This window comes from Bos taurus, chromosome 20 (assembly GCF_002263795.3).
Source record: "Bos taurus isolate L1 Dominette 01449 registration number 42190680 breed Hereford chromosome 20, ARS-UCD2.0, whole genome shotgun sequence".
NCBI lineage: Eukaryota > Metazoa > Chordata > Mammalia > Artiodactyla > Bovidae > Bos > Bos taurus.
Window position 1 is genome coordinate 1,179,932 of NC_037347.1, and position 22,422 is coordinate 1,202,353.

The 22,422-nt window shown below is 39.9% G+C and overlaps 1 protein-coding gene across 1 annotated transcript in view; it reads right to left on the reverse strand.

The window, feature by feature from the left end:
• Nucleotides 1-21,744, reverse strand: part of SLIT3 (slit guidance ligand 3) — a 758,707-nt gene extending 736,963 nt beyond the window's left edge. Inside the window, exon 1 of the mRNA XM_059878791.1 lies at nt 21,637-21,744. The gene's annotated coding sequence lies outside the window, so the exon portion shown is untranslated. The remainder of the gene's footprint in view (nt 1-21,636) is intronic.
• Between the last annotated feature and the right edge of the window lie 678 nt (nt 21,745-22,422).

Below are 22,422 nucleotides of genomic sequence, written 5' to 3' on the forward strand. Positions count from 1 at the left end.
CCCCATGAATCGCAGCACGCCAACCTCCGTGTACATCACCAACTCCCGGAGTTCACTGAGACTCACGTCCATCGAGTCAGTGATGCCATCCAGCCATCTCATCTTCTGTCATCCCCTTCTCCTCCTGCCCCCAATCCCTCCCAGCATCGGAGTCTTTTCCAACGAGTCAACTCTTCGCATGAGGTGGCCAAAGGACTGGAGTTTCAGCTTTAGCATCAGTCCTTCCAAAGAAATCCCAGGGCTGATCTCCTTCAGAATGGACTGGTTGGATCTCCTTGCAGTCCAGGGGACTCTCAAGAGTCTTCTCCAACACCACAGTTCAAAAGCATCAATTCTTCGGCGCTCAGCCTTCCTCACAGTCCAACTCTCACATCCATACATGACCACAGGAAAAACCATAGCCTTGACTAGATGAACCTTTGTTGGCATACCCTTTACCAAAGAAGGCATATAGATGGTAAATAAACATTTGAAAAGAAACTAAACATCACTAGTCATCAGAGAAACTGCAATTAAAATCATAGTGAGAAACCACTACATACTCACTGACTAAAATTAAAAAGTGCCATTGAGAATGTAGGGCACCTGGAGGCCTCATACACATTAGTGATGGGGATATGAAAGGTTAAAGTCTTTAGCAGTTTCTAGTAATGCTATCTGGAGAGGGCAATGGCACCCCACTCCAGTACTGTTGCCTGGAAAATCCCATGGATGGAAGAGCCTGGTAGGCTGCAGTCCATGAGGTCGCTAAGAGTTGAACACGACTGAGCGCCTTCACTTTCACTTTTCACTTTCATGCATTGGAGAAGGAAATGGCAACCCACTCCAGTGTTCTTGCCTGGAGAATCCAGGAATGGGGGAGCCTGTTGAGCTGCCGTCTATGGGGTTGCACGGAGTCGGACACGACTGAAGTGACTTAGCAGCAGCAGCAGCAGTAATGTTATCAATTCACTTACTATGTGACCCAGAACCCACACTTCTAGTATTTTAACCAAGAAAATTGATAACCTATGTCCACAAAAAAACCTGTTTACAGATGTTTGTAGAAGTTTTATTTATAATAATCATATAATAGAAGCAACCCAAATGCTCATCAACTGCTGAATGGATAACCAAAGCTGGGAAAGATTGAAGGCAGGAGGAGAAGTGGATGACAGGACAAGATGGTTGGATGTCATCACTGAATCCATGGACATGTGTTTGAGCAAGCTCTTGGAGATGGTGAAGGACAGGGAAGCTTGATGCGCTGCAGTCCACAGGGTCACAAAGAGTCAGACACAACTGAGCGACTGAACAATAACAAATGTAATGGAATACAACTTAGTATAAAAATAAAGCGTCAATATAAGCAACAAAGATGAATTTTAGAAGCATTAGTGAAAGAAAGTATAAAACATACATACTCTATAATTACATTTATATGACATAAAAATCAAAAAAACATATCTAAAAACAGATTGATCATTGGTTGCTAGGGACTGGCTGTGGGAGGAGTTGATTAACTACAAAAAGACAGACGGAAACATTTTGCAGAAGCTGGCAGGCTACAGTCCATGAGATTGCAGAGTCGGACATGACTGAGGCTGTGTGCACGCACACACACACACACACACACACACACACACACACACACAGGAGGTATCAGGGTTCTGACATAAAGCAGTGGGACTTGTATTTTCATAGCTGACATAATTATACCCCGAGTAACTGGATCCATTTTGTGTTTCTTCCCTTTTGTTTCCCATGAAGTGGGGTTACTCCTTCACTTGGCCTCAGAACTCAGCCTGCGGTTTACCTCCTATTACAACTCTAACAGGGATTCTTGTTGCTTACCCTTAGTATCTACTGCCTTCACAGACATCTTCAATTGTCCTGATGGATCAGTTGCTAGTCTATTATTTCAATTGGAGACATATTCTCTAAACCTACCTAGAGCTGAATTTTATAAACCAGACCTATCTGTAAACTGTAGCACTGTTATCATTATTTTGCTTTTTAATAATAATCATGACAGTAATAATAATGATGATAACGTAGCAACAGTACCATTAATTGGCAATTGGGCCTAAGACAGTGCTAAATACTTATAACAATCCTCATGACTTTCAGTAACACAGGTTTGGCCATCATTTTACAGTGAAGAATTAGGACACAGGCATCTCAGTGGCTTTGCCCTGGCCTTAAAGCCTGTGAATGGTAGATCTGAACTCCAGCACAGGTTTGACTCCAAAACCTGCATTTTCTCCCCTGGCTAAGAAGGCCCAAGAGCTCACCTTGCCTGTCGGCCAGGACATATTGGCACAGAAAATAATTTAGGTCAAGTTTTTGGAAAGAGTGAAAGAAATAAGACTTCCAAAAAATATTCAGCAAAATTTTCCTCTTAATCAGGCCACTGACAACATTTAGATATTCTCTTTAATTAAAACAGGGCCACTCACCAGACAATTGCTTTTCCTGGATGACTGCTGATAGGCAAATCCTGGTGGCAGGTTGGTGATTATGCACCTCACCTATTTGACTACTTACTTATATCTGACGCATGGCAGACATCACTGATCAAGCATAGCAATCTCCACCACAGAGGCCTTAGGTGTCTTCATAATCCTTCTCATTGTTCTGCTGAGAGCGATGAAAAGGATTCTAGCAACTGATTACCAGTGATAGGTAAGTTAAGAAGCGTTTGCCTTCCCGTCCTGGCTCAGCTTGTTCCGCACGTGTGTTGACTCTTCCCTTCCACGGGTAAAAACACATATACGGTGACAGATGAATTGCAAAGGTATCATCTAGCAACAAGTCTGCTTTGAAGTCTCCCTCCTGAGAGGTCATATTCATAGATATCTACAGCTGCTCTTAAGATCTGTCAGCCCTAGAACACCGAGGCAGCAACCTCAGCAATCAGAGAAGTGGGTGATAATTTAACCAGCCCTGAAAAGGATAAAATCTAGAGCAGTGGTTCTTAGCCCCAACTACACACCAAAAAGCCTCAGGGAGCCTTTAAATGATACAGATTCCCAAACACTATTTTAGACTAATTAATTTCACATCTAGACACATATGCTAAAGAACTGAGCAGTTCCAAATCTAAGAGCACACATGGGAAAAGACACCAATGAGAGCATTGCTTAAAAGTGCAAATTATTTGGCAAACCTAAAGGCCTACCAAAATAATGGATAATAAATTGTGATTATACATACAGTGCAAAAGATGCAACTAAGTCAATGAAAGCATTGTGTATGTATCAACATGAATACCCTACTAAAACACAAGTGGAAAATGAAGTTCAAAAATACATGAAGTATTATGTCATTTATATAAAACTTGAAACAAGCAAATTCAATACTGCAGCTCAAATGTCATATGTTTCTTATGGATATATTCATGTGAAAAAATTAATTAGAAAATCAATAGTTATGTAAATACTAAATTCTGGATAGTAGTCACCTATGGAGAATAAGAGAGGACAATGGAATAAGGCACTTTGACCCTATCTGTAATATATTATTTCTTAAGAAAGTTTTAAAACAAATATGGCTAAATATTAAGAACTAGCAAGGGTGAAGAGTCAGTTCAGGAGTGTTTTGTAAACAACTTTGTAAAGCAACTACATTCCAAATAAAATTAATTTTAAAAGAGTGTTTTGTATCATTTTTAAGCTTTTATATATGCCTAAGTATATGAATATAAAAATTAAGATCTAAATAGACGTTTCTCCAAAGAAAACATACAGATGGCCAAGAGGCACATTGAAAGATGCTCAACATCACTAATTATTAGAGAAATGCAAATCAAAACTACAATGAGGTATTACCAGACACCAGTCAGAAATGGCCATCATCAAAAAATCTACAATAAATACTGGAGAGGAAGTGGAGAAAAGGGAACCCTCCTGCACTGTTGGTGGCAATGTAAATTGGTAGAGTCACTATGGAGAACAGTATAGAGGTTCCTTAAAAAACTAAAATTAGAGCTACCATATGACCCATCAGGGCTTCCCAGGTGGTGCTAATGGTAAAGAACCCATCTGCCAATGCAAGAGACATAAGAGATGTGGGTTCGGTGCCTGGGTCAGGACGATTTCCCTGGAGGAGGGCACGGCAGCTCACTCCAGTATTCTTGCCTTGAGAATCTCATGGACAGAGGAAACTGGAGGCTTACAGCCCACCGAGTCACACATGACTGAAGCAACTGAGTACCCATGCATACATGATCCAGCAATCCCACTCCTGGGCATATATTCAGAGAAAATCATTATTCGAAAAGATACATGTATTCCAATGTTCATTGCAGGACTAGCTTCAAAAAACAGGACATGGAAGCAACCTACATGTCCATCAATGGAGGAAAGAATAAAGAAGACGTGATACATATATAAAACTATTATTCAGCCATAAATGAACAATAATGCCATTTGTGACCTGGACGGACCTAGAGATTGTCACACCAAGTAAGCCGGACAGAGAAAGACAAATATATGGTATTGTTTATATGTAGAACCTTTAAAAAATGGGACAAATGCACCCACTTACAAGACAGAAAGAGAGTCACAGATATAGAAAACAAACTTACGGTTACCAGGGGACAACGGAGGAGGAATAAACTGGAAGATTGAGATTGACATATACATACTCCTATGTATACAATAGATAACTAATGAGAACCTACTGTAGCACAGGGAACTCTGTTTAGTACTCTGTAAGGACATACATGGGAAAGGAATCTAAAAGTGATAATGTACATGTATAACTATTCACTTTCAGCAGAAACTAACACAATATTGTAAATTAACTATACTCCAATAAAAACTAATTAAAAGATAATACAATTATTTTTTCTGCCATTAAGATCATCCAATGAAATGTATGAAAAATCATTAGCATGGAGCTTTATAACTGGTACTCAGTAATCAGTCATTAAATTATAGATTTATAAGCTCATTAATTATGCTCAAATACACTCAAAGACATTCAATATAATAAAGTTTAATAACACAGTTGAAGCAATTAAAATATCCGATTAAAACTGTTGTGTAAAATATAATAGTTTAATTTACATGAGTGGGCACATGAAAAAATATTCACCCACTGAAATGATGGTTTGTGAAGATTAACCTTATGGAAAATACTTAATATATAATGTTAAATGAAAAAAAAAACCTATGTAATACTGGTTATATATGTGATATCTAATTATAAGGAGATTGGAGCAAAAGTCAGCATAAAAAAGCAAAACAACAAGGAGAATGGTAGAATGACGAGTGATTTACTTCCCTTCTCTATTTGTAACTTTTTCCTAATTTCTTATGATTAAAATAGTTAAGATATCGAAGTGAGTTCATACTTTCTTAGGTAGACGCCAAAGAAAAAGGCACCACGTGATTCCTGTTGCCAGAATCTTAGAGAGAAGTGGATGCACACGCTGACGTGTAGATCTGATGATGGCAGCTACGAGCTTCTGAACGTTGGCTTTTGATTCAGTATGGCCAACTGTTTTAAAATTTGTGCAATTTATAAATTCTTGTCCCCACTATAACTGAGGCTCAAAGATATATGTGACTTTCACATCCTCTTTCTCCTCAAACCGCAAAAGGAGACTCTCTCCTTTTCTCTCTCCCACTCCCTTTCTCCCTGCTCCTTCTCCTTCTTCCCCTGTCCCCTAGTCTGTCTCTGAACTGGCTCCCAGATCACTGAGAAAACCGAAGCAATCACAAGAATTCTTCTCCTTCCCTAGATGCTATCACCACAGCTGCCACCTGCTACCATTTGCATCCACAGACTTCTCTCTGCCTTCTCACCTGTGTGAACCATCCACGTTCCCCTCTAAAGTGAAACCCTTCCATCTGTGCCCCAGATCCCACTCCCCTCTCTTCCATGATCATTCTAGCAATCTCTCCTCTCCTATGTAAATAAATTTCTCTACTGGGCTTTCTTTCCATCATAAACATGTGCTGTATTCTCTCCCATTAAAAAGAGAACATTCTTCTTATCTCACTTCAGCATCCATCACCAATCTTGCTCCACTTTGAACAGAAGTTTTCTCTGTAGGCAGTCACCAGAGCTCCCCATCCAGAACTCCACTAAAAAACCCTGACCAAGGTTGACAATGACATCGATGTGTTGCTGAACCAATGGTCAATTCTAAGTTCTTGCCTTGACCTATTTCACACAGCTGCTCACTCTCTTTTAATACTTTCTTCCACTAAACTCTGTTGCTTTTCTTCCTTCCTAGATGAATAAACTGCTTCAGTATTCTTTCCTTATTCCTATTCTCCCCAATCTCTTCATGTTTAAATGTTTCAGAACTCCGTATTTGGATCTCTTCCTTTCTTTATCTTTACTAATTTTTCAGTGATCTTATCTGGTTTCAAGACTTTAAACACCATCTGTATACTGATGGCTCTTAAATTTATATCTTTATGCCAGACTCCAGATTTGTACATATGATTGCCTATCTTACATTTCCACTTGGCTGTTTAATGGAAATCTCAAACTTAACACATTCAAAATTGAATTCCTTGTCTTTCCCCTAAAGCTTTCTGTTTGCTGCTTTGCTCATCTCAGCAGATGGAAACCACATCCTTGAAGTCTCTCAGCCCCCAAACTTTGGAATCCTCCCTGGCTCCTTTCCTTTTTACCCCCCCAAATTTAGTATGTCAGGAAATCCTGTTAGTTCTGTTTTCAAAATACTTTCAGGCCACTTCTTACCACTCCACAACCTTTCTCCAAGTCATGAAGATACTTGTCTTTGACTCCTGCAACCATCCCTTAACTGGGCTGTTTCTATTATCCCTTCCTACAACATTCCAGTGACGCCCTATTCCACTCAAAGCCAAAGTCCTTACAATGTCTTAAGCTTTACATGGTCTGCAGGCACCCATGACATCCAGACCTCCTTCCCTATTATTGTCCCCTTCATTTATTCCACTCCAGCCCTACTGACTTCTTTTCTGTTCATTGAATATGCTAGGCACCCTTCTGCCTTGACTTTCTCCAGATTTTCCCTCAAGCTAGGGCAAACTTCCCTAAGATATCTACTTGTGTCCCACTCTCATCTCCTTCAAGTCTTTGCTGATATATGACCAATCAATGATAATGTTACTTAACATAGCAATCTCCACCTCCATCCCCAACACTAGCTCCTCCTTACCCTGCTTTATTTTTCCCCTCTTTTGCTGAGCATTTATCTATTTTTTTATCATATAAGGCATTTGCTTTTCTTGTTTATTATGTATAGACTATCTCCTGTGCTAGAATGTGAGCTTCTTAAAGAATGGTCCCTTTATTTTGCTTAGTGATATGTCCCACTCATCTCACAAGCTAGTAAAGTAATGCTAAAAATTCTCTAAGCCAGTCTTCAGCAATACGTGAACCGTGAACTTCCAGATGTTCAAGCTGGTTTTAGAAAAGGCAGAGGAACCAGAGATCAAATTGCCAACATCCCCTGGATCATGGAAAAAGCAAGAGAGTTCTAGGAAAACATCTATTTCTGCTTTGTTGACTATGCCAAAGCCTTTGACTGTATGGATGGATCACAATAAACTGTGGAAAATTCTTCAAGAGATGGGAATACCAGACCACCTGACCTGCCTCTTGAGAAACCTGTATGCAGGTCAGGAAGCAACAGTTAGAACTGGACATGGAACAACAGACTGGTTCCAAATAGGAAAAGGAGTACATCAAGGCTGTATATTGTCACCCTGCTATTTAACTTCTATGCAGAGTATCTCATGAGAAACGCTGGGCTGGAAGAAGCACAAGCTGGAATCAAGATTGCTGGGAGAAATATCAATAACCTCAGATATGCAGATGACACCACCATTATGGCAGAAAATGAAGAGGAACTCAAAAGCCTCTTGATGAAAGTGAAAGTGGAGAGTGAAAAGTTGGCTTAAAGCTCAACATTCAGAAAACAAAGATCATGGCATCCGGTCCCATCACTTCATGGGAAATAGATGGGGAAACAGTGGAAACAGTGTCAGACTTTATTTTGGGGGGCTCCAAAATCACTGCAGATGGTGACTGCAGCCATGAAATTAAAAGACACTTACTCCTTGGAAGGAAAGTTATGACCAACCTAGATAGCATATTCAAAAGCAGAGACATTACTTTGCCAACAAAGGTCCATCTAGTCAAGGCTATGGTTTTTCCAGTGGTCATATATGGATGTGAGAGTTGAACTGTGAAGAAAGCTGAGTGCGGAAGAATTTATGCTTTTGAACTATGGTGTTGGAGAAGACTCTTGAGAGTCCCTTGGACTGCAAGGAGATCCAACCAGTCCATTCTGAAGGAGATCAGCCCTGGGATTTCTTTGGAAGGAATGATGCTAAAGCTGAAAGTCCAGTACTTTGGCCACCTCATGCGAAGAGTTGACTCATTGGAAAAGACTCTGATGCTGGGAGGGATTTGGGGCAGGTAGAGAAGGGGACGACAGAGGATGAGATGGCTGGATGGCATCACTGACTCGATGCACGTGAGTCTGGGTGAACTCCGGGAGTTGGTGATGGACAGGGAGGCCTGGTGTGCTGCGATTCATGGGGTCTCAAAGAATCAGACATGACTGAGTAACTGAACTGAACTGAACTGACTGATGTCCCAGTGCTAAGAACAGAACCTATACCAATGGAAAATAAGCACGTGAAAGGATACAAATTAAAATGATAACAAAATATCATTACACACCGATTAGAAAGGAAAAGGGGGATAATACAAAGTGCTGGTGAGGGTGTGGAACAATTAGAACTCTCACACATTGGTAATATTAATGCAAAATTGTACAACCACTTTAGAAAACCATCCGTTAACTCATATAGTTAAATATACACTCACCATATATGATCCAGCAGTTCCATTACCCTAAAGAAATGAAAGCATGTATTTATACAAAACTTTGTATGCAGATATTTGTAACAACTTTGTTCATAAATGCCAAACACTGGAAACAACCCAAATGCCTTTCAACTGGTGGTTAGGAAAATAAGTAGTATTGCATTTTTTCAATGGAATACTGCTGCTGCTGCTGCTGCTGCTAAGTCACTTCAGTCGTGTCCGACTCTGTGCGACCCCATAGACTGCAGCCCACCAGGCTCCCCTGTCCCTGGGATTCTCCAGGCAAGAACACTGGAGTGGGTTGCCATTTCCTTTTCCAATGCATGAAAGTGAAAGGTCAAAGTGAAGTCACCCAGTCCTGTCCGACTCTTCGTGACCCCATGGACTGCAGCCCACCAGGCTCCTCCATCCATGAGATTTTTCAGGCAACAGTACTGGAGTGGGATGCCATTGCCTTCTCCTCAATGGAATACGACTCAGCAATAATAAATGAACTATACTTACATACAACAGCTTAGATGAATCTCAAAATACATTATATTGAGAAAAGTTAGAAAAGGCTACATTCTATATAGTTCCATTTATATAATATTCTGGAAAATAAAAAATACAGAGATGGAAGACATATCAGTGGTTTCCATAGACTGGAGTGGAAGCAGGGTTGACCACGAAGGGGAATGAGGGAATTTTTTTTTTTGTGGGAATCATTCTATATTTTGACTATAGCATAGATTGCTTGACTGTATACATCTGTCAAATCTCATTTTGCCCAGTGTAAAAGAATTTTGCCCAGTGTAAACTATACTTAATACACCTGAGTAAAAAAGGAAAAATCTAGATTTACTGTTGTTACTTCTTCAGCACTTTGAAATTATGATTTCACTGCCTTTCATCCTTTGTTGTTGTTATGATAAATAGTATCTTTTGGCTTAACTACAATATATCAAGAGATGTGTTTATTTTCATTTATGTTTACCCTTTGCTTTCTAAGTCTGAGAAGTTACATCTTTTATTAAGTCTGGAAATTTTTAAGTATTATCTCTTTGAATGTTTTACCTCCTATGCTCTATACTCTCTCTTTATGTAGTATCTATTACAGATAAATTTGACCCTTTTAATTCTTAAATTCATTTTTATTAATATGTTTTCATATTATTTCCTATAGTGGCATTCTGGAGAAGTTCTTCAGATTTATTTCTCAACTTTCAGCGCTCACCTCAGTTTTGTCTGATCTGTAATTTTTGTAACCAATCCATTGCCTTCTCAGGAACAAGACAATGGTGCCCATTCCCATCACTACTATTCAACATAGTTTTGGAAGTTTTGGCCATAGCAATCAGAGCAGAAAAAGAAATAAAAGAAATCCAGATTGGAAAAGAAGAAGTAAATCTCTCACTGTTTGCAGATGACATGATCCTCTACATAGAAAACCCTGAAGACTCCACCAGAAAATTACTAGAGCTAATCAATGAATATAGTAAAGTTGCAGGATGTAAAATTAACACACAGAAATCCCTTGCATTCCTATACACTAACAATGAGAAAACAGAAAGAGAAATTAAGGAAACAATTCCATTCAGCATTGCAACGAAAAGAATAAAATACTTAGGAATATATCTACCTAAAGAAACAAAAGACCTACATATAGAAAACTATAAAACACTGGTGAAAGAAATCAAAGAGGACACAAATAGATGGAGAAATATACTGTGTTCATGGATCGGAAGAATCAATATAGTGAAAATGAGTATACTACCCAAAGCAATGGAGAAGGCAATGGCACCCCACTCCAGTACTCTTGCCTGGAAAATCCCATGGGCGGAGGAGCCTGGTGGGCTGCAATCCATGGGGTTGCGAAGAGTCCGACACGACTGAGTGACTTCGCTTTCCCTTTTCACTTTCATGCATTGGAGAAGAAAGTGGCCACCCACTCCAGTGTTCTTGCCTGGAGAATCCCAGGGACGGGGGAGCCTGGTGGGCTGCCTCCTATGGGGTCACACAGAGTTGGACACGACTGAAGTGACTTAGCAGCAGCAGCAGCAGCACCCAAAGCAATCTATAGATTCAATGCAATCCCTATCAAGCTACCAACGGTATTTTTCACAGAACTAGAACAAATAATTTCACAATTTATATGGAAATACAAAAAGCCTCAAATAGCCAAAGCAATCTTGAGAAAGAAGAATGGAACTGGAGGAATCAACCTGCTTGACTTCAGGCTCTGCTACAAAGCCACAGTCATCAAGACAGCATGGTACTGGCAAAAAGACGGAAATATAGATCAATGGAACAAAATAGAAAGCCCAGAGATAAATCCATGCGCACCTATGGACACCTTATCTTTGACAAAGGAAGCAAGAATATACATTGGAGAAAAGACAATTTCTTTAATACGTGGTGCTGGGAAAACTGGTCAACCACTTGTAAAAGAATGAAACTAGAACACTTTCTAACACCATACACAAAAATAAAACTCAAAATGGATTAAAGATCTAAACATAAGACCAGAAACTATTAAACTCCTAGAGGAAAACATATGCAAAACACTCTCCGACATAAATCACAGCAGGATCCTCTATGACCCACCTCCCAGAATATTGGAAATAAAAGCAAAAATAAACAAATGGGACCTAATTAAAATGAAAAGCTTCTGCACAACAAAGGAAACTATAAGCAAGGTGAGAAGACAGCCTTCAGAATTGGAGAAAATAATAGCAAATGAAGCAACTGACAAAGAATTAATCTCAAAAATATACAAGCAACTCCTGCAGCTCAATTCCAGAAAAATAAAAGACCCAATCAAAAAGTGGGCCAAAGAACTAAACAGATATTTCTCCAAAGAAGACATACCGATGGCTAACAAACACATGAAAAGATGCTCAACATCACTCATTATCAGAAAAATGCAAATCAAAACCACAATGAGATTCCATTTCACGCCAATCAGAATGGCTGCGATCCAAAAGTCTACAAGCAATAAATGCTGGAGAGGGTGTGGAGAGAAGGGAACCCTCTTACACTGTTGGTGGGAATGCAAACTAGTACAGCCACTATAGAGAACAGTGTGGGGATTCCTTAAAAAACTGGAAATAGAACTGCCATATGACCCAGCAATCCCACTGCTGGGCATACACACCGAGGAAACCAGAATCGAAAGAGACACGTGTACCCCAATGTTCATCGCAGCACTGTTTATAATAGCCAGGCCATGAAAGCAACCTAGATGTCCATCAGCAGATGAATGGATAAGAAAGCTGTGGTACATATACACAATGGAATATTACTCAGCCATTAAAAAGAATGCATTTGAATCAGTTCTAATGAGGTGGATGAAACTGGAGCCTATTACACAGAGTGAAGTAAGCCAGAAAGAAAACACCAAAACAGTATACTAACACATATATATGGAATTTAGAAAGAAGGTAACAATAACCCTGTATGCGAGACAGCAAAAGAGACACAGATGTATAGAACAGGCTTTTGGACTCTGTGGGAGAGGGCAAGGGTGGAATGATAAAGGAGAATGGCATTGAAACATGTAAAATATCATATGTGTAATGAATCACCAGTCCAGGTTTGATGCACGATACAGGGTGCTTGGGGCTGGCGCACTGGAATGACCCAGAGGGACAGGATGGGGAGGGAAGGGGAAGGGGGGTTCAGGATGGGGAACACGTGTACATCCGTGGCAGATTCATGTTGATGTATGGCAAAACCAATACAATATTGTAATGTAAAATTAATTAATTAATTTAAAAATAAATTTTAAAAAATAATAAAAATTTTTAAAAATAAAATTAAAGTTTATTGTAATATAAAATACACAATTATACATAAATCATAAATGTCAACTCAAATAATTTTCACAAACCAAACACACTGTGAAACCACCTCCCAGAACAAGAAATTACGTATTGCTAGCAGCAGCACCCCAAAGACCCCCCTTCACATTGCTTCTCAGCCACCAGATCCCCAGCGAAGGAAACCACAATTTTAACACCATAGATTAGTTTTACTCATCTTGAACTTAATTATAAATGGAATTTTCAATCTGAAATCTCTTGGCTTCTTTTATTCAACATCATGTTTGTGAGAGTCATCATATTGTTGTGTGTCGCATTCATGTCTCACTGTGGTTTAGGATCAGTTGTCTTAAGACATTACATGTGATCTATTTATGTACATGTGGGTAGTTTCCTAGTTGAGTCGGTTATGAATAAGACTGTATGTACATTCTTGTACATATTTCTGCCTTTCTGTTGAGTATACATTTAGGAGTACAATTACTGTGTCATAGGATAGATAAATTTTCTCTTGATTCTGTGACAAATTGCCACAAACTTAATGGTTTAAGATAACAAATTTAGTAACTTACAGTTTATATCAGAAATCTAACATGAATCTCACTGAGCTAAGATGAAGGTTTAACTTTAGAAGGCAATGGATTGGCAGGGCTGTCTCTCTTTCTGGAGGCTCTGGGAAATAATCCATTTCCTTGTCTTTTCCAACATCTAGAGACCACCTGCTTTCTTTGGCTCACGTGCCTCCACCAGTAACTTTGATTCAAATCCTTCTCATTCTTTCATTTGGTTCTCTCTTATGATTTCCTCTTCCACTTTTAAGGACCCTTGTGATTACACTGGGAATGCCCAGATAGTCTCCCTATTTTAAGGTCAGGTGATTTGTAACCTTAATTCTGTCTACAAACTTAATTCCTCTTTGCCATATAACCTAACATATTCACAGGTCCTTGAGAGTAAGACATGGACATCTTTGGGGAGCCATATTTTGCCTATCACACAGGGTATGCATATGTTCAGTTTTATTTTACTATGTAATAAGTTTTTTTAAAGAAGCTATTAACTTACACTCCCACAGCAGTGGAGGAAAGTTCTAGTTGTTTGATATATTTGCAAACACATTATTTTTTATTTTATTCATTTTGGTGGCATTGTACTGGTATCACACTTAAGTTTTAATTTGTATTTCCTCAATGGCTAATGATCTGAGCCACAGTCAGCTCCTGGTCTTGTTTTTGCTGACTGTATAGAGCTTCTCCATCTTTGGCTGCAAAGAATAAAATGAATCTGATTTCGGTGTTGACCATTGGGTGATGTCCATGTGTAGAGTCTTCTCTTGTGTTGTTGTAAAAGGGGGTTTGCTATGACCAGTGCGTTCTCTTGGCAAAACTCTATTAGCCTTTGCCCTGCTTCATTCCGTGTTTCAAGGCCAAATTTGCCTGTTACCCCAGGTGTCTCTTGACTTCCTACTTTAATTCCTTATGATTATACAGTGGAAGTGAGAAATAGATTTAAGGACCTAGATCTGATAGATAGAGTGCCTGATGGACTATGGACTGAGGTTCATGACATTGTACAGGAGACAGGGATCAAGACCATCCCCATGGAAAAGAAATGCAAAAAAGCAAAATGGCTGTCTGGGGAGGCCTTACAAACAGCTGTGAAAAGAAGAGAAGCAAAAAACAAAGCAATAAAGAAGATATAAGCATCTGAATATAGAGTTCCAAAGAATAGCAAGGAGAGATAAGAAAGCCTTCCTCAGCGATCAGTGCAAAGCAATAGAGGAAAACAACAGAATGGGAAAGACTAGAGATCTCTTTAAGAAAATTAGAGATATCAAGGGAACATTTCATGCAAAGATGGGCTCAGTAAAGGACAGAAATGGTATGGACCTAACAGAAGCAGAAGATATTAAGAAGAGGTGGAAAGAATACACAGAAGAACTGTACAGAAAAGATCTTCATGACCAAGATAATCACAATGGTGTGATCACTGACCTAGAACCAGACATCCTGGAATGTGAAGTCAAGTGGGCCTTAGAAAGCATCTCTACGAACAAAGCTAGTGGAGGTGATGGAATTCCAGGTGAGCTATTTCAAATCTGGAAGATGATGCTGTGAAAGTGCTGCACTTAATATGCCAGCAAATTTGGAAAACTCAGCAGTGGCCACAGGACTGGAAAGGTCAGTTTTCATTCCAATCCCAAAGAAAGGCAATGCCAAAGAATGCTAAAACTACTGCACAATAGCACTCATCTCACATGCTAGTAAAGTAATGATCAAAATTCAACAAGCCAGGCTTCAGCAATACATGAACCATGAACTTCCAGGTGTTCAAGCTGGTTTTAGAAAAGGCAGAGGAACCAGAGATCAAATTGCCAACATCCGCTGGATCATAGAAAAAGCAAGAGAGTTCCAGGAAAACATCTATTTCTGCTTTATTGACTATGCCAAAGCCTTTGACTGTGTGGATCACAATAAACTGTGGAAAATTCTGAAAGAGATGGGAATACCAGACCACCTGACCTGCCTCTTGAGAAACCTGTATGCAGGTCAGGAAGCAACAGTTAGAACTGGACTTGGAACAACAGACTGGTTCCAAATAGGAAAAGGAGTACATCAAGGCTGTATATTGTCACCCTGCTATTTAACTTATATGCAGAGTACACCATGAGAAACGCTGGGCTGGAAGAAGCACAAGCTGGAATCAAGATTGCCGGGAGAAGTCTCAATAACCTCAGATATGCAGATGACACCACCCTTATGGCAGAAAGTGAAGAGGAACTAAAAAGCCTCCTGATGAAAGTGAAAGAGGAGAGTGAAAAAGTTGGCTTAAAGCTCAACATTCAGAAAATGAAGATCATGGCATCCGGTCCCATCACTTCATGGGAAATAGATGGGGAAACAGTGGAAACTGTCAGACTTTATTTTGGAGGGCTCCAAAATCACTGCAGATGGTGACTGAAACCATGAAATTAAAAGATGCTTACTCCTTGGAAGGAAAGTTATGACCAACCTAGATAGCATATTCAAAAGCAGAGACATTACTTTGCCAACAAAGGTCCGTCTAGTCAAGGCTATGGTTTTTCCTGTGGTCATGTATGGATGTGAAAGTTGGACTGAAGAAAGCTGAGCACCGAAGAATTGATGCTTTTGAACTGTGGTGTTTGAGAAGACTCTTGAGACTCCCTTGGACTGCAAGGAGTTCCAACCGGTCCATTCTAAAGGAGATCAGTCCTGGGTGTTGTTTGGAAGGACAGATGCTAAAGCTGAAAGTCCAGTACTTTGGCCACCTCATGAGAAGAGTTGACTCATTGGAAAAGACTCTGATGCTGGGAGGGATTGGCGGCAGGAGGAGAAGGGGATGACAGGATGAGATGGCCGGATGGCATCACTGACTCGATGCATGTGAGTCTGGGTGAACTCTGGGAGTTGGTGATGGACAGGGAGGCCTGGCGTGCTGCGATTCATGGGGTCACAAAGAATCGGACACGACTGAGTGACTGAACTGAACTGAATGGCTAATGATGTTGAGCATCTTTTTCAGTGGTAACTGGCCTTTGGAAGGCTTCTTTTCTCAAGTTCTTATTTGAGTCTTTTGGTCAACTTTTTATTGGGATTACATCTTTATTGCTAATCTATCTATGAATAAAGTTCTAGCAATAGATTTTCTTAGGTATTATGGATGTTTTGGTATTATGGATGTGCTATGTACTCAGATGCTCAGTTGTGTCCAACTCTTTGAGATCCCATAGATTACAGACTGCAAGGCTCCTCTGTCCATGTGATTCTCCCAGCAAGAATACTGGCAATCCTTTGTCAGATATATATACTATAAATACCTTTTCCCACTCTATGTCTTGTCTTATCACTTTCATAGTGGTATCTTTTGATAAACAGAAGTTTCTAATTCTAACAGTCCAACTCTTTTCTTTTGTTATTATTTTATGGTTATTCCATATAAGAAATTTGGCCTGAAAATATTCTTCAGTGTTCTCATTTATAAACTTTATTTTCTTACTTATTTATAATATATCTGGAATTTTTCTATAATGTGAGGTATAAATAAAAATTCAATTTTCTCATATGGATATCCAATTGATAAAAAATTAATCTCTTAAAAAGATTTAACTTCCTATTGCAATTCAGTTTCACCTTTGTCAAAAAATGAGTAAATATATGTGAGGTGTGTGTGTCTTTTACTGATTTTTCAATTTGAAATGCAATTCTCATTTTAAAAGATTTGCTCATTTATTTTTCAAAAAGTTTTTAAAAAAATTTCCCAGTGTACCCTTTATTTCTATAAATGATACTTCAAGTATTCAAAATGCGCTTTTTAATATTATCTCTAACATATAGTTCTATTATTTCTGACTTTAGGACCATTAATTCTTGAGTTATTTCTGCTGTTTCCCTCACAGTGGGCTGCCTCCCTGTGTAGTTTTAATTTTTGTATGAGAACTTCTTTTCAGTGAGCTGTCTACGTCTGTATTTGTATATAAGAGACACACAACATGAGTTTTGGCTTAACACATAAAAGCTTATTTTTCTTCTCACGCAAAGTCTGCAGCTGCCTTCCAAGCAGTGTGATCCAGCAATCCAGCTGTTTCCATCTAGTGGCAAAACTATCTCAAGATGCAGCTGCCACTGTCACCAAGAAACAAAGAGGAAGAGCAGGAGACCTCATGCCTTCTCTTCCATGCCTCAGCTCAGAGGTGACCTGCGTCACTTCCACTCAGTGGAACTGCCTAGAAATAATCCATTGGTCCTAACTAACTGCAAGCGGCCTAGAAATTACAAGGGAGCACACGACTATCTGGTGAGCAATAAATGCCTCTGCTTTTAAATAACCAAGGGCAACAACTCAAAAGGGCCATTCAGTCATTGCATCCAGTTCAAACCCCATCAGATCTAGACATGGTTCCTCTTTGTCTTGAGGTCTGTGACCCAAAGAGGTAATATCCTCTCCTTTTCTAACACAATGGTAGAACTGCAGCAGGATAACTTCAGTGAATGCCTTCATTCAGGAAGGGGTGGGGAGGGGTTCAACAGCCAATGGTCTGAAATGGCACTGTGTAAATTGTGAGGCTCCACTTCAGTGAGAATGGGAACATATTGTTTTGTATCCTTAGGAATGTTCTGTAGTATCCAGTTCTTGGAAGCCTCAGTTTCTAGTTAGTGGTGTCTGCTGACTATCTGTCATGACAGACTACTTTCTACTGTGTTTTGTAATTTTTGTTTGTGAGCTGATGAGCAGTAGGGATTTATGAGTGTGGTAGTCAGTCACGTGTACCCCAAGTTATGAAAATGTTTCTGCATAGTGCCTCAGGGGATTATTCAGTCCAGGACTGCTTTTTTAAAAACTTGAATTTCTCAGTTGGAGTTTTATCATGAAATACTAATAAACTTAGATTCATGCTCACCCAAGCACAGGTCTGGGGATTTTTCATGAAAAATTTCTGACTGCTCTGAGCCACAAAGCATTTAGTTGAAGCCTTTCTTGTCCCCTTCCCAGATCATTTCCCAACTCTCTTCCTCAGAGGTAACTGGTATTGTGAAAATGGTCTGTATCCTTCTTATTCATGTATTTATACTTTTGTTCTTGTTGTTTAATCACTAAGTTATGTCCAACTCTTTTGCAACCCTGTGGACTGTAGTCCACCAGGCTCCTCTGTTCATCAGATTTCCCACCTAAGAATCTGGAGTGGATTGCCATTTTCTTCTGCAGCAGATCTTCCTGACCCAGGACTAGAACCTGTGTCTCCTGCATTGGCAGGCAGATACTTTACCACTGAGACATCAGGGGAGCCATTTACACTTTTACTGTGTGTCTAAAAATAGTCAATAGTATTGATCTGTAGTTTAAAATTTATAATAATGGCATCATATTGTGGTTATTCACTGCAACTTGTTTTTCTCTCAGTAAACATAGTTTCAAGATTTAAATATGCTGATAAGGGCTTCGCTGGTGGCTCAGTGGTGAAGACTTCCACCAGTGCAGAAGACAGGTTTGATCCCTGGTCTGGGAGGATCCCACATGCTGCAGAGCAACTAAGCCCATGCACCACAACTATTGAGCCTATGATCTGGAGTCTGGGAGCCACAACTACTGAAGCCCATGTGCCCTAGAGTCTGTGCTCTGCAACAAGAGAAGCCACTGCAGTGAGAAGCCTGTACGCCACAACTAGAGACTAGACCCCACTGCCACAACTAGAGAAAAGCCCACACAGCAGTGAAGACCTGAGACAGCCAAAAATAGACAAATAAAACTAAAAATTAAATGGAAAAATTTTTAAGTTGCTGATGAAGATCAAGTTTTTTTGTTTTAATTGCTATATAGTAATCTACTTTAAATAAAATTTCAAAAACTCAACACTTTTCCATTTTTCTATTAATGAAAAAAAATAAGGTTGTTTCCAATTCAATTATTGCTGCATGAATATTCTTTGTTCATTTTCATGGAAGTGTACTTGGGTTACATATTTGATATGGAATTATTGGGTCATAGGATCTGGCTATCTTTATTAAGTACTAATAAATTGCTCTCCTAAATGGTTATGCCAATTTAAAGTCACAAGCATTTTGATAGAAAATATGATGTTGGCTTTTCAATATTTAAGTCAAAACTTGATTTTGTTAGATCTTTTAATTTTTTCCATATGACAGATATAAAATTTTATCTCATTGCAGTATTAATTTGCTGTTAGAAGATTATCATGAGGTTGACCTTTATTTCACAATTACCAGCTTTTCAGGTTTCTTCTGTGAAGTATTCCATTTTCTACTTGATTTAATCTGTCATCTGTTGATTTATAAGGAAGTTTTATATTTTTTGGATGTAATCCTTTGTCAGCTCTGTGAATTTTAAGTGTTTTCTTCTTGTCTGTGGCTTGGAAATCTTCCTTAGAGTCCTAAGAAAACTTTACTTGGTTGAGATGTCTGGAGTCTGTATGTTCAAATGTCTTGTTCATGCCTTTTCACCTTACTGCAGTGTGTCAGGGACACCATATGAGTAGGTGATATTTCCATGTTCCTTGGGACCTGTGTAGACACTGCTCTTGAAGCTGAATTGATTTTTCTCATCAACTTGCGTTTGTGGGACCCTTGGCTGCCAGCAGGATCCAGGTCACCCTAGACTGGTCACTGTAAACTCCTGGAGCCATTTCACCTGACGCCACCTGAGTGAGAGCTTAAAAGACTAGCAATCTAAAGAAAATGATAATCTGGGCAATGACTTACTAGCAGTCAGGAAAATACTTCCTATAAGCCTTCAACAGACAAGAAGTGGTGCTGACAGTCAGGATCACTGAAGAGGAAGCTTTTAATCTGACCTGAAAATCATATAAGCTATCAGAACCATTGCACAAGGTTTCTGCTACAACTTGTAATATTTAACGTAGAGGCAGTGTCACAGAAGCAGGGCAACAATTTGTGTTACAGCTACCCCACATGCGATCTATCTCTTGTGTGTGTAAGCTCAGTCACTCAGTCGTGTCCAACTCTTTGTGACCCCATGGACTCTAGACCACTAGGCTCCTTTTGTCCATGGCATTTTCCAGGCAAGAATACTGGAGCAGGTTGCCATTCCTATTCCAGGAGATCTTCCCGACCAGCTCTCTCTTGTTTGTTATTTAAAGAACACTGGAGGGACTTCCCCGGTGGCCCAGTGGTTAAGAATCGCCTGCCAGTGCAGGGGACATGGGTTGATCCCTGGTCTGGGAAGGTCTTACATGCTGAGGAACAACTAAGCCCCTGCACCAGAGCTCTAGAGCCAGCGGGCTGCAACTGCTGATCCCACACGCCTAGAACCCAAGCTCTGCAACAATGAAGCCACTGCAGTGAGAGGACTGCACCGTGAAGAGTAGCCCCACCTGCCGCAGCTGGAGAAAGTCTGCTCGCAGCAACAGAGATCCAGCACAGCCAATCATAAGTAAATAAATAAACAAACCCATAGTTTTTTTAAAGTGAAGGAAAAAAAGAATGCTGGAGAGGCTTATCTGTGTACCCCCAGGCAAGTGTTACCTTCTCTCGAAAACTCATTGTCTCTACAGACAAAATTAGAAAAAGGGATTTGGTACCTAACATTTTATCATTTTCTTCTGACTGGCTTGGTCCCATGCAATTTCTAACACCAGGAATACTCCTTTGGTTTAGCTGTGAATCTCAAACTTTGGCCACTCAGTGCTATAATGGAAATTTTTCCACAATGTCTGCATCACAGCTCCAAATAGCCACCTAAAATGCAAATTCTCATTCTTTATCATAAGTTTTCATGTGGTTTTTTCAGTCTACTTCACATTATATGTGAATTTATTTTAATGAACAAAATGATGCATTTGAAATTTAATTTTCAAGTAAGTTGAAGCTCTAGGAAGAGATGTTTATGTTGTGACTTTGAATAGCCCCTAGTTCATTTGTAAAAACATCCATGCAGCTGTGGTTCCTGCAGCAAAGGTTCCTTCTAGCCATATGTCTACTACTCTTCAAACACATAAGAGAAGACTTCAGTCACATGGTCTCTTTGCTGTCCTTTGAGCTTGCTATTCTATTTCTTACCTAAAGATCTTTACTTATATCACGTCACTTTCCAATTTAGCATACTTTATCCTCCTTCTGCTAATTTTTCTGAGAACTAGAAGGCTCTGACTCTTGGATAAGGTTTCTCAAGCCCACGGAGCTTGACCTCAGAGCTCACCGTCTTTTACTGTTGGTTCCTCAGTTGAACACATTTACCCTAACTGGACTGCACTTTCCTCAAGGTCGGTCTATGTCTCAGAACTCTGCATCTCTCTTAGACCTCATTAGAACTACACTTTCTAGTAGAAAGCATCGAAGATTTTACATTCTGTGAATGTTTGTAGACAAAGATGAAATCATCCTCATAAAAAGAAGAAAAAGGAGGCAGAGGGGAGGAGGAAGAGGTCTCAGTCCATTCTGCTGCTGGAACAAAGTACCACAGACTGGGTAACATACAAACACACACACAAACAGAAGGTTTTTTTTTTTTTTCTCACAGTTCTGGAGGCTAAGATGTCCAAGTTCAAGGCATCAGCATGGTTGTGCTCTGGTCAAAGCTCTCTTCCTGGTTGACAGCTGTCCCTTTCTCGCCATGTCCTCACATGATGAACAGGGCAAGGAAACTCTGTGAAAACCCCGTGATAGCAGCATTAATCCCAGCCACGATAAGGTCCTCCAAAAGGCCCCACCTACTAATACTACACACTGGGCACTAGGACTTCAACAGAATCTTGAGGGGATGCCAGCACTCCAAGAAGCTAGCGTTGAGGGCTGATGGCATGCAGGCACTATGCAAACACAAACACTATAACAGTCTTTACCACACTGCTGTGAAGTGCTGACAGGTATCACTGATACCCACATTCTGTAGACAGGAAAGCTGGGGCTCGTAGAGGCTAAAAACTCACCAAAATTCACATCACTGTGAGAGAGCTATAATGCTGGTCCCTAACTCCCTGATTAGCTCAGTTCAGTTCAGTTGCTCAGTCGTGTCCTACTGTTTGCAACCCCATGGACTGCATCACGCCAGGCTTCCCTGTCTGTCACCAAAACCCAGAGCTTGCTCAAACTCATGTCTTTTAAATTGGTGATGCCATCCAACCATCTCACCCTCTGTCATCTCTCCTGCCTTCAATCTTTCCCAGCATCAGGGTCTTTTCCAGTGAGTCAGTTCTTCACATCAGGTGGCCAAAATATTGGAGTTTCAGCTTCAGCATCAGTCCTTCCAATGAATATTCAGGACTAATTTCCTTTAGGATGGACTTGTTGGATCTCCTTGCAGT